The sequence below is a fragment of the Narcine bancroftii genome, chromosome 7 (assembly GCF_036971445.1).
Source record: "Narcine bancroftii isolate sNarBan1 chromosome 7, sNarBan1.hap1, whole genome shotgun sequence".
NCBI lineage: Eukaryota > Metazoa > Chordata > Chondrichthyes > Torpediniformes > Narcinidae > Narcine > Narcine bancroftii.
The window spans coordinates 28,029,853-28,042,209 of record NC_091475.1 but is presented as its reverse complement, the minus strand read 5'-3'; the positions used below and the strand labels follow the sequence as shown (position 1 = coordinate 28,042,209).

Here is a 12,357-nt window from a genome sequence, read left to right as displayed (position 1 = left end):
TGGTAAATCTCCTCTACACCCTCTCTATAGCTTTTACATCCTTCCCATAATGAGATGACCAGAACTGAGCACAATATTCAAAGTGTGGTCTCATCAGAGATTTGTAGAGACTTCTGAACTCAATCCCCTGACTTATGAGAAGCCAGTATCCCTTAGGCCTTTTTATCTATCCTATCAACCTGCATGTCAACCTTGAGAGTTATATGGATTTCGACCCCAAAGTCCACACTGCTAAGCATTTGACCATGAACTCTGAAGTCAGCCCTCAGTTTTGACCTTGCAAAATACATCAACTCACACTTACCTAGATGGAACTCCATCTGCCACTTTTCCGCCCAACTCTGCATTCTGTCTATATCCTTTTGTAACCTATGACACCACTCAGCACTATCCTCAACTCCTCCAACCTTTGAATCATCCACAAACTTACTGATCCATCATTTCACTTCTTCATCTAGGTCATTTGTAAAAATCACAACGATCAAGGGTCCCAGATGAGATCCCTGTGGAACTCCATTAGTTAATTAGCTCCAGGCAGTATATTTTCTGTCCACTACTGCCCTTCTACAGGCAAGCCAATTCTGAACCCACACAGCCAAAACTTCATGGATCTCATGCCTCGTGACTTTCTGAACGAGACTCTCACGTGATATCTGATTATGGGACGAAATCCCATAATGAGAAGCAGTCTGAGTGGAGAATGTGACTGCTTCCAAAAGGCATCTTAGCATGAAATTGAGGAAGGTGTGCTTGAAGCAAAACATGAAAGGAAGATAACAATGTCAGTCTCTAGTTAATTCCATTTGAAAACTATTGCCCAATACTGAATAAAATTGTTTCTGCCTTGGCAAGGTCTCCATGAAAGACACTGATATTCTTCCTGAACATTTTAGATAAACATCTGAAGAACCCACTTTCTTCAGTTCCTTCTGAATTTCATGACTCTTCTGGATTTCTGCCCATTCATCAACAAATTCTGGATTTCCATTTATGGGATTGTTTTCCTAGCAAGCACAATAAAAGAAACAATTCATAATCAAACAAACTGAACATAGTCTTGGTAGCTTGGGATTGAATTTTATGGGAAGAGCAAATTCCATTTTCATGTGCAGAGAAGCGGAGTGTAGCAGTGGTTTGTGAGCCAACTGTCTCCCACCAGGAGACCAAGTTTCTGCCACCACTCATGATCAGCTCTGCAAATAATTTGGTTTTTGTTCCCAGTTATGATGGAGGGTCAAGGTTCTGAAACACTAATTCTGTTTTGCTTTCCTCTGACATGGTCTGACATGCTGAATGTATCTAATTTTTAGGTTTTATTCCAGATTGCCAGCATCTGGAGTTTTTAAAAAACTTTTCCTCAAAGTTACCATTATTCTATGTGAGCACAGGCTACTAGTTTTCGGTAATGTTTTGCAATCCTCCCCTTATATAACTCCCAGAGAGGTCATAACAAATGACATTTGCAGATGACCAATAGTCTTCAACTTGAGTGTGCAGTCAGGAAGTTTGAGAAACTTGTCCTTGATTAATGATCTGTATTAATGGGACCTTGTAGTTACCATCTACACCACCTAATATTCCATGACTGATTCTGCATGGAACATTAAACCTTCATGACTCAGCAAATCTGTGTGTCGGATTAAAATAAGAACAAAAAGTTTCGCTCCTTGGAGTAAAAAAAACCCTGGTGGCTCTGCAGAATTCTCTTTGGTAAACAGGGCCTATGGTAAGCAGGGTCTTCAGTGGTTAAGTTTCTGTACTGGCAGAAGAATGTCTTGGAGACATGAGTTCAAATTAGAGTTTGGGAAATTTAAATTCAAGTAATTATAAAATCTGGAATTTAAAACAAAGTTCACATCAGTAACTGACTTCCAAGATGTTGTGAAATTCTATCTAGTTAATTAATGTACTAATATCCTTCAAAGAAGGAATTCTTCCTTACTAACCTAGTCTGTTGGCTCCAGACTTGGGATAAGATTAATGTAGTGATAGAGTCCTACCACCAGGAGGAGTCAGAAACAGAGTGTGTAGTAACTGGGGAATGTTGTATCTTGGGAATGCTGTTTCATCTTGAGTAGATTCAAGATGGATGCCTCCACATGAGGTCTGGTGTGTGTTTGTTCTGTCCTTTATGCTGTTTGTTTAGTTAATAAATATTGTTGTTTTAAAAAGAACCTCTTTCTTTATTGTAACATAAAAAATATCACATGGTACCAGGAGTGGAAGAAACAACCAAGTTCTATTGTGCATAGTGAGTTACAGTCGACATCAGCAGTGACAATATGGAGAGTTTAAAAACTCCTAATGCTATAAAATGGACTTCAAAGGAACCCCTGATAATGATTTACCGGCAGAACCATGGCAGAAAGTTGGGACTGATCTCTTCCATGTGGATGGTAAGTATTATTTGCTGGTTATTGATTATCTATTGAACTATCCAGAGATTGCATTGCTTCCAAGCAAGTCTGCTGCATGTGTGATCCAATATATGAAATCGATCTTTGCAAGACACAGAATTCCTCAAATTGTCTACAGTGACAATGGACCATGCTTCAGTTGTAGAGGAGTCCAGAATTTTGCAGAAGAGTATGATTTCCGACATGTGACTTCAAGTCCTTGCATCCACAGTCAAATAGCAAAACAGAGAAAGGAGTTCACAGAGATGAACAGTTGCTCAAGAAAGCACTTGACAGTGGCTCAGATCTGTATCTAGCTCTATTGGCATGTCACTACGCACCACATTTCCCTATTCTGCCGACCCAAACAAAAACTGAGATGTTGAATGGAAACAAAAGGCAAACCATGACAAGTCAGCAAGAAGCTTAGGGCCACTGACACAATGTGACACAGTGAGACTCAGAGATTCCAAAACTTGGGATAAAAAGACTATTGTCCTGGGAGAAGTAAATGCAAGGTCCTACACTGTCAGAAGAGAGGAAGATCAAATACTGAGGAGGAATTGAAGGAGAATTCTGAAAATGCCAGAGATACTGCAGGAATAGATAAATGCAGAGGATTCTGCCTGCACAAAAACAGTGGAAATACCACCCGTGCTAGACAGTAGTGGCCATCAGAGCCAACACAAGCACCTTCAGAGCTGACACAAGTACTTGTGCTAAGAAGAACCACACGAGTTGTCAAAGCACCTGACAGACTGAATCTATAAAAGAAAAAGAACTGCACATTTAAAAGTTTGTTCTGCTCATATTACAGAGTTACGTTTGTGTTGAACTTAAAATTGAAAGAATACTGTATTGATGTGTCATGTTTGATTAAACATCTCAAGAAAAGGGGATGTAGTGATAGAGTGCCACCACCAGGAGGTGTCAGACAGAGTGTGTAGAATCTGGGAATGTTGCATCTTGGGAATGCTATTGGATCTTGGGTAGATTCAAGATGGATGCCTCCACATGAGGTCTGACATGTGTATGTTCTGTCCTTCGAGTTGTTTGCTTAGTTAATAAATCTAGTTGTTTTAAAAAGAACCCGTTTCTTTATTGTAATAGAAGAAACATCACAGTTAACTCTTAATGAGGACAATTAAGGATGGAGAAAGAGTGAACCAAAAGCTAATCAGAATCATGAGGCAGAATACCACAGTTATTTGTCACAACTGAATATTTTCCCTATAATTATTTTCCAAAAATAGTTGCCCATTACCAAATATTTTCAGCAAATAATTGTAGTATACCCTTGTGTGTCTGAGGATTGACCTTTGGATATCAATATATATATAAATATATCTCAATTAGTATTACTCAAAAGTTTGTGTCAACACCAGTTTGAATTATGAAAGGTTGTTGTGGATGCTATGACTGTGAAGAAAATATGTGGCATTTGGAGTATGTAGACTGAGCAGTTGTGTCTACACTCACAGGACATCTTGTGCTCTGGTATGAAGGTCTGCGTGCTGGATAATGTTTCATTAATTAGCAACAGTATGCAGAGTGAGCCTTCCAATGCCAGATTTGAACTTGAAACATTTTCCACAGCCACATAACCCTGTTTCTTCCAATCTCCTTAAGAATACGATCAACTTTGTAGCCAATTTCTCGACATAAGCTCTGTAACCTAGTTATTCATCGCATCTGTCCAGCAGAAATCGAAAAATAACTTTTTGGAGAGAAAATACTATTTGGCACTGATGATTAACATATGCAGCAAAAGTACCCTTGATTACCATGTGCATTGAAGACAGATAAACAATATGATTAAGGGCCTGACTTGAATTGAAATATTGCAGAAATTATGTATTCTGTGATATTAAACCTCGAGCTGCATAACCCTGGTCTTCACTGATCATTTCTCTGGGTCACTGACTTCCCTTGGCTGCTTCCACAGCTTAACTTCTATACAACCAATTGCAGGCTCCGAACCTGCAGCAAATCCTGAGAATCAACCAATTGACACCCTTGGATCGGAGAGGTGAACTGTTGTTCACTGTGAGATGTGCACTGACACAAAGAGATAGTAAAAGAAAATGCAAGACATGATAAAATGTAGAAGGTTTGCATGTTGTTTAAACTGTCCTCCCCCGATAAATGAACATTTCTACTGAATTTTAAAAATTGCCATTTTAGTATAAATGGATATTATTTTTATGTGATTTTATCTGCCCTGTCCACAATTCACCTGCAATTTTTTTTTAACCTTTTCATTGAATTTAGGTAAAACCTTAATTATCTGTAAACATTAGGCAGCTTTGTGGTTTTAGTGGTGCTGGATTGGCAGATGATCTAGACTATGGGATTTTATTTTTGTTAACACCTCAACGTACTTCTGAATAGGATCGGAAAGAAGATGGTGCAAGTTGGAGGAGGGGCTAGAGATGGAAGGTACTTCAAAGCAGAGGGCTAATCTCAGTGGGATAGGAATTTGGCTAGGATAAAGTGAAGTCAAATATTGGTATATAACAGAATAACCAAGACATTACATTGCAGATATTTCAGTCAGAGGGTAGATATGTTCCCTCAAGCAAGAAAGGTAAGGGAAGCAAAGCCAAAGCTTTCAGAATGACAAAGAAGGTGGAGAGGAGGATGAAGGAATTAGAGTCCATGTGGTACACACCAGGTAAACAACTCCATTGGTAACACTGGACAACGAAGATTTTGTTTCCTGAACACTTTTTGGGTGCATTTTATGGATTTGGGGCTGCTGATCATGAAAATCACCTTAAAATTTTCTTATGACATATAATTTTTTAGATATAACTTATTTTGTGATTTCCTGTCATATATCTCCTTGTTGACTTGAATGCTATGAGTGCAACATTCCAGTAAAAATTCATTTTCTGCATTTACTCTTGGACTTATTCTCTGCTGATCTTGGTGCAGATAGTGACAAACATGGTGAAAGGTCTCATCAGGACATTACAACCATGGAAAAACAGTATCAGAGCAATTGGAATCCGTCAATGCTGGCCGACTATTGTTGGACACTGACACAAGAGACATCAGATGCCGAATACAAACGGATATCAGCAGCAAAACATGTTTAGGTCAGTTGAATTTATGCAGTGCGTCAGCATCATTATGCGATTAAATATGCTAAATTCAATCAAAGTTAATTTCATGTTTCTCCAACTTCCTATGTGATACAGCAAATCTGAAATTATCTTTCTGTTCAGCTTGAAGTTCCCTATCATAATCCTCTTTTTTTCCAGCAAGGAAACCTTTTGCAAAAAATTGTTGTCCAGTGTAACCAGGCTGATAATCTGAGAGGGGAAGTGAAAAGGAAAATAAAAATTAGAGAAGGTATGATAAGAGAATGACAGCCAACATCCAACAGAATCTTTTATATTAGCACATGATAATGACAATGATAATGAGGACGAGTTTATTGTCAAATACTTAAGTATAATGTACATAAGCACCAAAATTCTTTCTTGCTGTAACCAATCAGGTACTTTTTGTTAAAAACCACAATTTTATAAATGAAATAACTCGTACAGAAAAAGATAATAAATTTAAAAGAAAGATAAATAAACATTTACTGGTACATTTAGAGCAAGAAAAAGTAGTTTATTAATGTAGTATTAGGTAGTTCAAGAGCCTGATAGCCATTGGAAAGAAACCTAGAAATGTTTTTAGAAACAGGGATAAAGCACTTGAAATTTTAGTTTAATTTAGACATACAGCACAGAAGCAGGCCATTTCACCCCAGAAGTCCATGCCACCTAATTTACACCCAATTAATGTTTTGAGGGGTGGGGGGGGGGGAAATAAAGAAAAAAAAGTTATTTTTTTTTATAACAAAAAGTTAAAGAAAAGACATTTTTAATTTTATTTTTAAAAAAATTAATGTTTTGAACGGTGGGAGGAAACCGGAAGCCCCAGGAATACCCACCCAGACACAGGGAGAACGTACAAACTCCTTACAGACAGCACAGGATTTGAAGCCTAGTTCTGATCACTGGCGCTGTAAAGGTGTGTGCTAACTGCTACGCCAACCATGTCACCCAAAAGGCTGACTTTATATCCAGGGTAAACACACAAAATGGAGTGGGCAGACCAATTGACAGAGGTCTTTTTGGAGATCTTCAACACATCATTGCAGCAATCCATTGACCCTGCAGGTTTCAAAGCAGTCACCATCTTCTTGTACCAAAGAGGGCAAAAGCAACAGGCCTCAATGTACAGTGGCACTGACCGCAACCTATGAAATGCTTCCAGCATCTGATGATGTAATATATCAAAGCATACCTTCAAGAGACACTGGACCCATTTTAATTTGCCTACAGATGGAACCATTCCACTGATGATGCTATTGCTTTGCCCCTCCTCTCCATCCTGACCCACCTGGAGAATGATGCCTCATACGCCAGGCTGCTGTTCATTGACTTCAGCTTTAGCAAGAGGCTCGTGGAGAAGCTGTCTGAATGGAAGACTGCAGTCTATCTGGATCGGCAGCAGAATATCAAGCACCATGACACTGAGCTCTGGCGCACCTCAGAGCTGTGTGCTCAGTCTACTCCTGTTCATGCAACTTACTCCACTACTGCAATGCCAGATCTAGCTCCAACAGAGCCATAAAGTTTGCAGATGACACAGCAGTAGTGGCAAGATGACAGTGGCCTCATCAGCAACAATGATGAGTCAAAAAAAAAGTGGAAAATTTCATGAAAATGGTGTGAGAATAATGAGTTTCAACATGGACAAGATGAAGGATATGACTGTGGACTTCAGGAGGACCAGGGAAGACCACCCTCCATTACATATTAACAGCTTGGGAGTGGAGAGAGTGGCGAGCACCAAGTTCACTGGAGTCCACTTAAAAAGTGATCTATCCTGGACACGCATCTCCTCACTTGTCAAGAAGGCACAATACAATTGCACTTCCTTAGAAGGCTGAAGCAGGCAAGGCAACCAGCCACCATTCTGTCAACTTTCTACAGGATCTCTATTGAGAGCATCTTGGCCAGCTACATCACAGCATCAGATTGAATGTCAATCCATGGGACCATAAAAGCAGAAGAGAGGATCACTGGGTTCGATCTCCACCCCCCACCCTCCCCCCATTGATGGGATTTAAAGATGGCTCACAAAATCAAATTGGTCCTTTACCACCATGCCTGCAACATCTTCCAAAAAAGATACAGAAATGCCAAGCCAGAACCACCAGGCTGAGGAACAACTTCTCCCCACAGGCAATGAAATGCTGAATGAGTGCTAAAACAAATCTTTGTAACTTTACTATCTAGTAATATTATATATTTAAATATGTGTATACATATCATTTGTCTGTATGTGTATAATGTCTGTAAGCATGTTTTGCACTCTTCTACATTGTGATTTGGTTGTACTGGTGCAATTAGTTGACATACAATCTTGAACTGAACTGAACTGATATAGCAGAGCCAATGTGGATCTGTTGAAGGCGAATATCGTTTGCCTAACAGCTGAACTCTTGTTGAAGGAAGGAAATATTATCAGCATCATCTTAATAGACTCCAGGGGGATGCTTGATAAAATTCCTCACAAGGCTCAGACCCAACAGTCATAGTAAGAAGAGAGAAAAATGGTTGAAAGATATAAAACAGGGTTTAGTAGTTTTCAAACTACCCAATATTGTTCCGGGGCTTGGTACATGGATCATTGTTTTTATTGACATATATTTATGATTTGGGTATGGGTGCACAGGGTAAAATTTCCAAAATGTTCAAACAATGGATGGGAAACAATGAATACAGTAGCAATAAACTGCAAGACCTTGGCTATATGGTTAGGTTCTTGGGGCAGATCAAATTCACCACAGAAGTTTGTAGTGGTACTCATTGGCGGAAATGGTTCGAGGTGGTGAAGGGATAGAGGGACCATCAATGCTTGAATGGGGCCAGCTATATTCAGAGATCAATAAAGCACATAGAATCCTGGAGTACAAAGTTAGAGGTGTTTTGTTGGATCTGCACAATAGAGCTTGCATTCAGTTCTGTATATCCCATTTCAGGAGGATGTGAAGATACTGTATTAACAAGAAGCATAAAACATTGCTGGAATACTTTCAGGGACTTCTGCTATAAATTTATTCGCAAAGAGGAGAGTTGTTCTCATTGATGATGATTGATAAATGATTTGATTGGTTCAGAGAGAGTAAACAGAAGGAAGATGTTCCTATATTCAGATGTTTCAAGGACAAGGAGAAACAGATACAAAGCCTTGGGGAAAAGTAGAAAGGGTTAGTCGTTAGAATCAAGAATACATAGCCTTTGACCACATGAACCGCTACTCTACTCTTCATTCAGCATGTAATTTGGATATATTGCCCTGCGCCCCTGAAAACAGTATCAATAATGCCCTTCAAAACACAATTAGGCAATTGTGAAAGGTTAACATGCATTGTTTGGGGACTAGTTAAATTCTTCTATTAAGAATAGGCATAGATTTGACAGACCAAATGGCCTACAGCTGTTACATAATGATTCTATGAGTACAGTGTTGGAGACCACAGGAAAATGAGAAAATAAATGAGGGGAGAAGGGAGTAACCAGCAATGGGAGGAGGGAAGAGGAAAAATAGGGCAGACCTGGCAGAAGGAAGACAAGAGATCAAATAGAAAGGCTTAAGTTTCACAGTAACATGTATCCACATATTCAAAGCTGCAAGGATGCTAGGAAATTCATGATATGAACAGTGGCAATAATGGCACTAATTCTCTTACCTACACACCTCCACACCTTTCTTAATTCTCTTACCTATACACCTCCATTTAAAGTTTGGTGTCAATGCATTTAGTCATATAAGCATGATGGACTGGAAAAGGAGGCTGCAGTGAATAGATTGAGATGTGACATCTTGTTATTGAAAACCTATGGGGCAGTCAGCCATGTGCCACAAAGATGATCTGTGTCTTTAAATTTAAGGGCCAGATCCTTTCAATCTGTACACTGGGGACACCTCAAGAGTAACTCTTTTTGTATGCCTTTTGAAAACTGACAGCTTATATTCACTTGAAACAACACTACAAAATCTTCTTCTTCTTTGGCTTGGCTTCGCGGACGAAGATTTATGGAGGGGGTAAAAAGTCCACGTCAGCTGCAGGCTCGTTTGTGGCTGACCAGTCCGATGCGGGACAGGCATACTACAAAATATAGTAGAAGGTATTCAGCATGTGCCCTAAGTACATAAATGGCAGACAGGCTACCTATTATGGAAAGAGTCGGACTTTCATTGACATTGATCCTGACATAATAATTGGTGCCATTTAATCTGAGGTATGTGATGGTATTTGACTATATCTGATCTTATTCTTAAAGGTAAAAGGTAAAGGTTCCATTATTGTCACATAATACTATATTTAGAATGTAACATACATGAAATTTGTCTACTGTAATGAAGACAGAGAGTTGCCTCTTTGTCAAGCACCCCTCACCGAAATGAGGTCCCAGTGAGGAACAAATTCACAATCCCTGATTTAAAAGACCAGTGCTCAGAGCCTCTAAAAATTACAGCTGGTCCCACTGTGGCCCAAACCCAGGACCTTCTGCATGTAAAGCAGACATGATAACCAGTACACTATGGAATCACATGGATAACTTCTATCCATCCCATAAGATGATGATGGTTCCTTTCAGTCAGTTTGTGGGGTTTGATGTATGGCCTACTCCTCAGAAAAGAACAGCAAATGTGTGAATGGATTTTAAGTGAGTAAGAGGTTGCACAGGATCAGACCCACTCTCTCGATATCCCCTCCTGGATCCAGTGGCATGGTGAAGTCCAAGACGGCTGGGTGAAGTTCTATTGCAGTGAATGGCTAGACTAAGCTTCGATGTAAGGGATGCCCTTTCTGCGCTTCATGGCATGCGTTTACTAGATGCCCCTAAGAGAGGGGTTGTCCGCCCTTTTACATCTGATAAAACACAGGTGATGTTATCATAAGAACAATGATGAATGGTTGGTTACAATGCAACCTATGACACACAGATATTTGTCTTGGACATTTTTACACAACTAAATTATACACTAAAGTAAATGACTCTTCCTTTTAGGACTGGTTCTATTGTGGCTTCCATGTAGAAATGTACCACCGAACTCTATATCTACATTGCAACCTAAGAGCAGAATGCTGTGCTGCCACACTGTCTACATTACATTATTTGGCCCATTGTCAACCAACCATTGATACCCTTTCATCATCAATAGCCACTCTGCCCAGTCAATACCATTAAGTTTCTCCACATTCTATGCACTTGAGGCAGTGAATGAAGTTTGGTTAATGGCTTTTAGTACTCTAGTGCAACCATTCTCAATCTTTATCAGCTATCCCCCCCTACTCCAAAGACTCTGCTCAAAGTTAATGAGCCCCCTTCCCTATGAAACAGTTAAGGTTTCTTCCCTATTTCTCTCCTATTAAGTACAAAAAAAACCATTAAAAATATTTCTGTTATGTGAGGTGAAAAGAAAACAAGAGTTTTACTTAAATCTGCCATGGTCACCATTGAGAATGTCTTATATCATCAATCTGGAGGCAAATGATGAGAAAAGATCTTACATTGTAAGTGCATACTTTTGCGTAATGTTTTGTGGCTGTGTAGGGATACATTTGTGCCGAGCAAATAAAGAATATTCGAACGATATGGAGCATTTTATGTTCCCTTCTACTCCAAGCAATTTATCAGAAGTGTTGAAGTGTTTTCTGCAGAAGCTCTCTTCATCATGGTAAGATACAAGGTTACCTGTTCATCATAGGAATAGTGTGATTATATGGAAGCCCTTTTCCTTTCTTTAATTTGTCTTTGCCATCATGACATACAAATTATACCTCATCCCTACATACAACCATGATTATATTGCAAATATAAAAACTAGACATAATGGGCTTAGCCACATTCTTTGGGAAAACAAGTACATCAGTACATCTTCATTTTTTTTTACAATTTGTGATTTTTTTTCTTGATATATATCTAAAATTTGTTTTGCAATTATGCTTTATTTTCATGCACTGTATCGAGTATGGAACAATTTCATGTATGTTCATTAATTAGCTCACCGTAATCACCATAAATGGCTGTGATGCTTCACTATCCGATGAGCTGAACACTTTTTATGCTCCCTTTGAAAAGAACTCAACGGTAACTATGAGAATCCCTGCAGGAGATGACAACCCTGTGATAGCTGACTCTGAGGCAAATGTCAGAACATCCTTCAAGAGGGTGAACCCTCACAAGACTTCGAACCCTGATGGCATACCTGTAAGGGTACTGAAAATACGCGTCAAGCAATTAGCTGGAGTGTTCATGGACATTTTCAATCTCTCATTGGTTCAGTCAAAGGTTTATACCTGCTTCAAAGGGGCATTAAATCATGTCAGTGGCCAAGAAGAGCAGAGTGAGCTGTCTCGATGACGATCGCCCAGTAGCACTCCCATTTACTGTAATTAAATTATTTGAGAGGTTGGTCATGTCCAGAATCAACTTGTACCTAAATAAAGATCTGGACCCACTGCAATTCACCCTCCATCACAATCATTCCACAGCAGATGCAATATCACTGCCTTTGCATTCAACTCTGGATCACTTAGACAACAGCAACACGAATATCAGGCTACTCTTCATCGATCACAGCTCTGTTTTCAACACCATCACACCCTCAGTGCTGGTCAACAAGCTCCAAATCCCCAGCCTCTGCAACCCCTTCTGCAACTGGATCCTTGACTTCCTCATCAGAAGGTCATAGTATGAATTGGAAACAAAGTCTCCTGCACGCTAATGATCAACACAGTCGCACCTCAAGGACGTGTGCTTAGCCCACTACTCTACTAGCTTTACACCCATAACTGGCTAGGAACAATTCAAATTCTGTCTATAAATTGCCAATGGCTCCATGATCATTGACAGAATCACAGACAGCAGTGAGGAAGATA

At 39.5% G+C, this 12,357-nt stretch overlaps 1 long non-coding RNA gene across 7 annotated transcripts in view; it reads left to right on the top strand.

The window, feature by feature from the left end:
* LOC138738650 (uncharacterized) overlaps positions 1–12,357 on the top strand; it is a 40,070-nt gene that overhangs the window by 14,536 nt on the left and 13,177 nt on the right. For 5 of the 7 annotated variants that reach the window (XR_011341649.1, XR_011341646.1, XR_011341648.1 and 2 more), the window contains exons 3-4: positions 5,334–5,497; positions 5,663–5,753. The exons of 1 other annotated variant lie outside the window; for it this stretch is intronic. This is a non-coding gene — a long non-coding RNA (uncharacterized lncRNA). The remainder of the gene's footprint in view (positions 1–5,333; positions 5,498–5,662; positions 5,754–12,357) is intronic. One more of the 7 variants, XR_011341647.1, reaches the window with a different exon arrangement.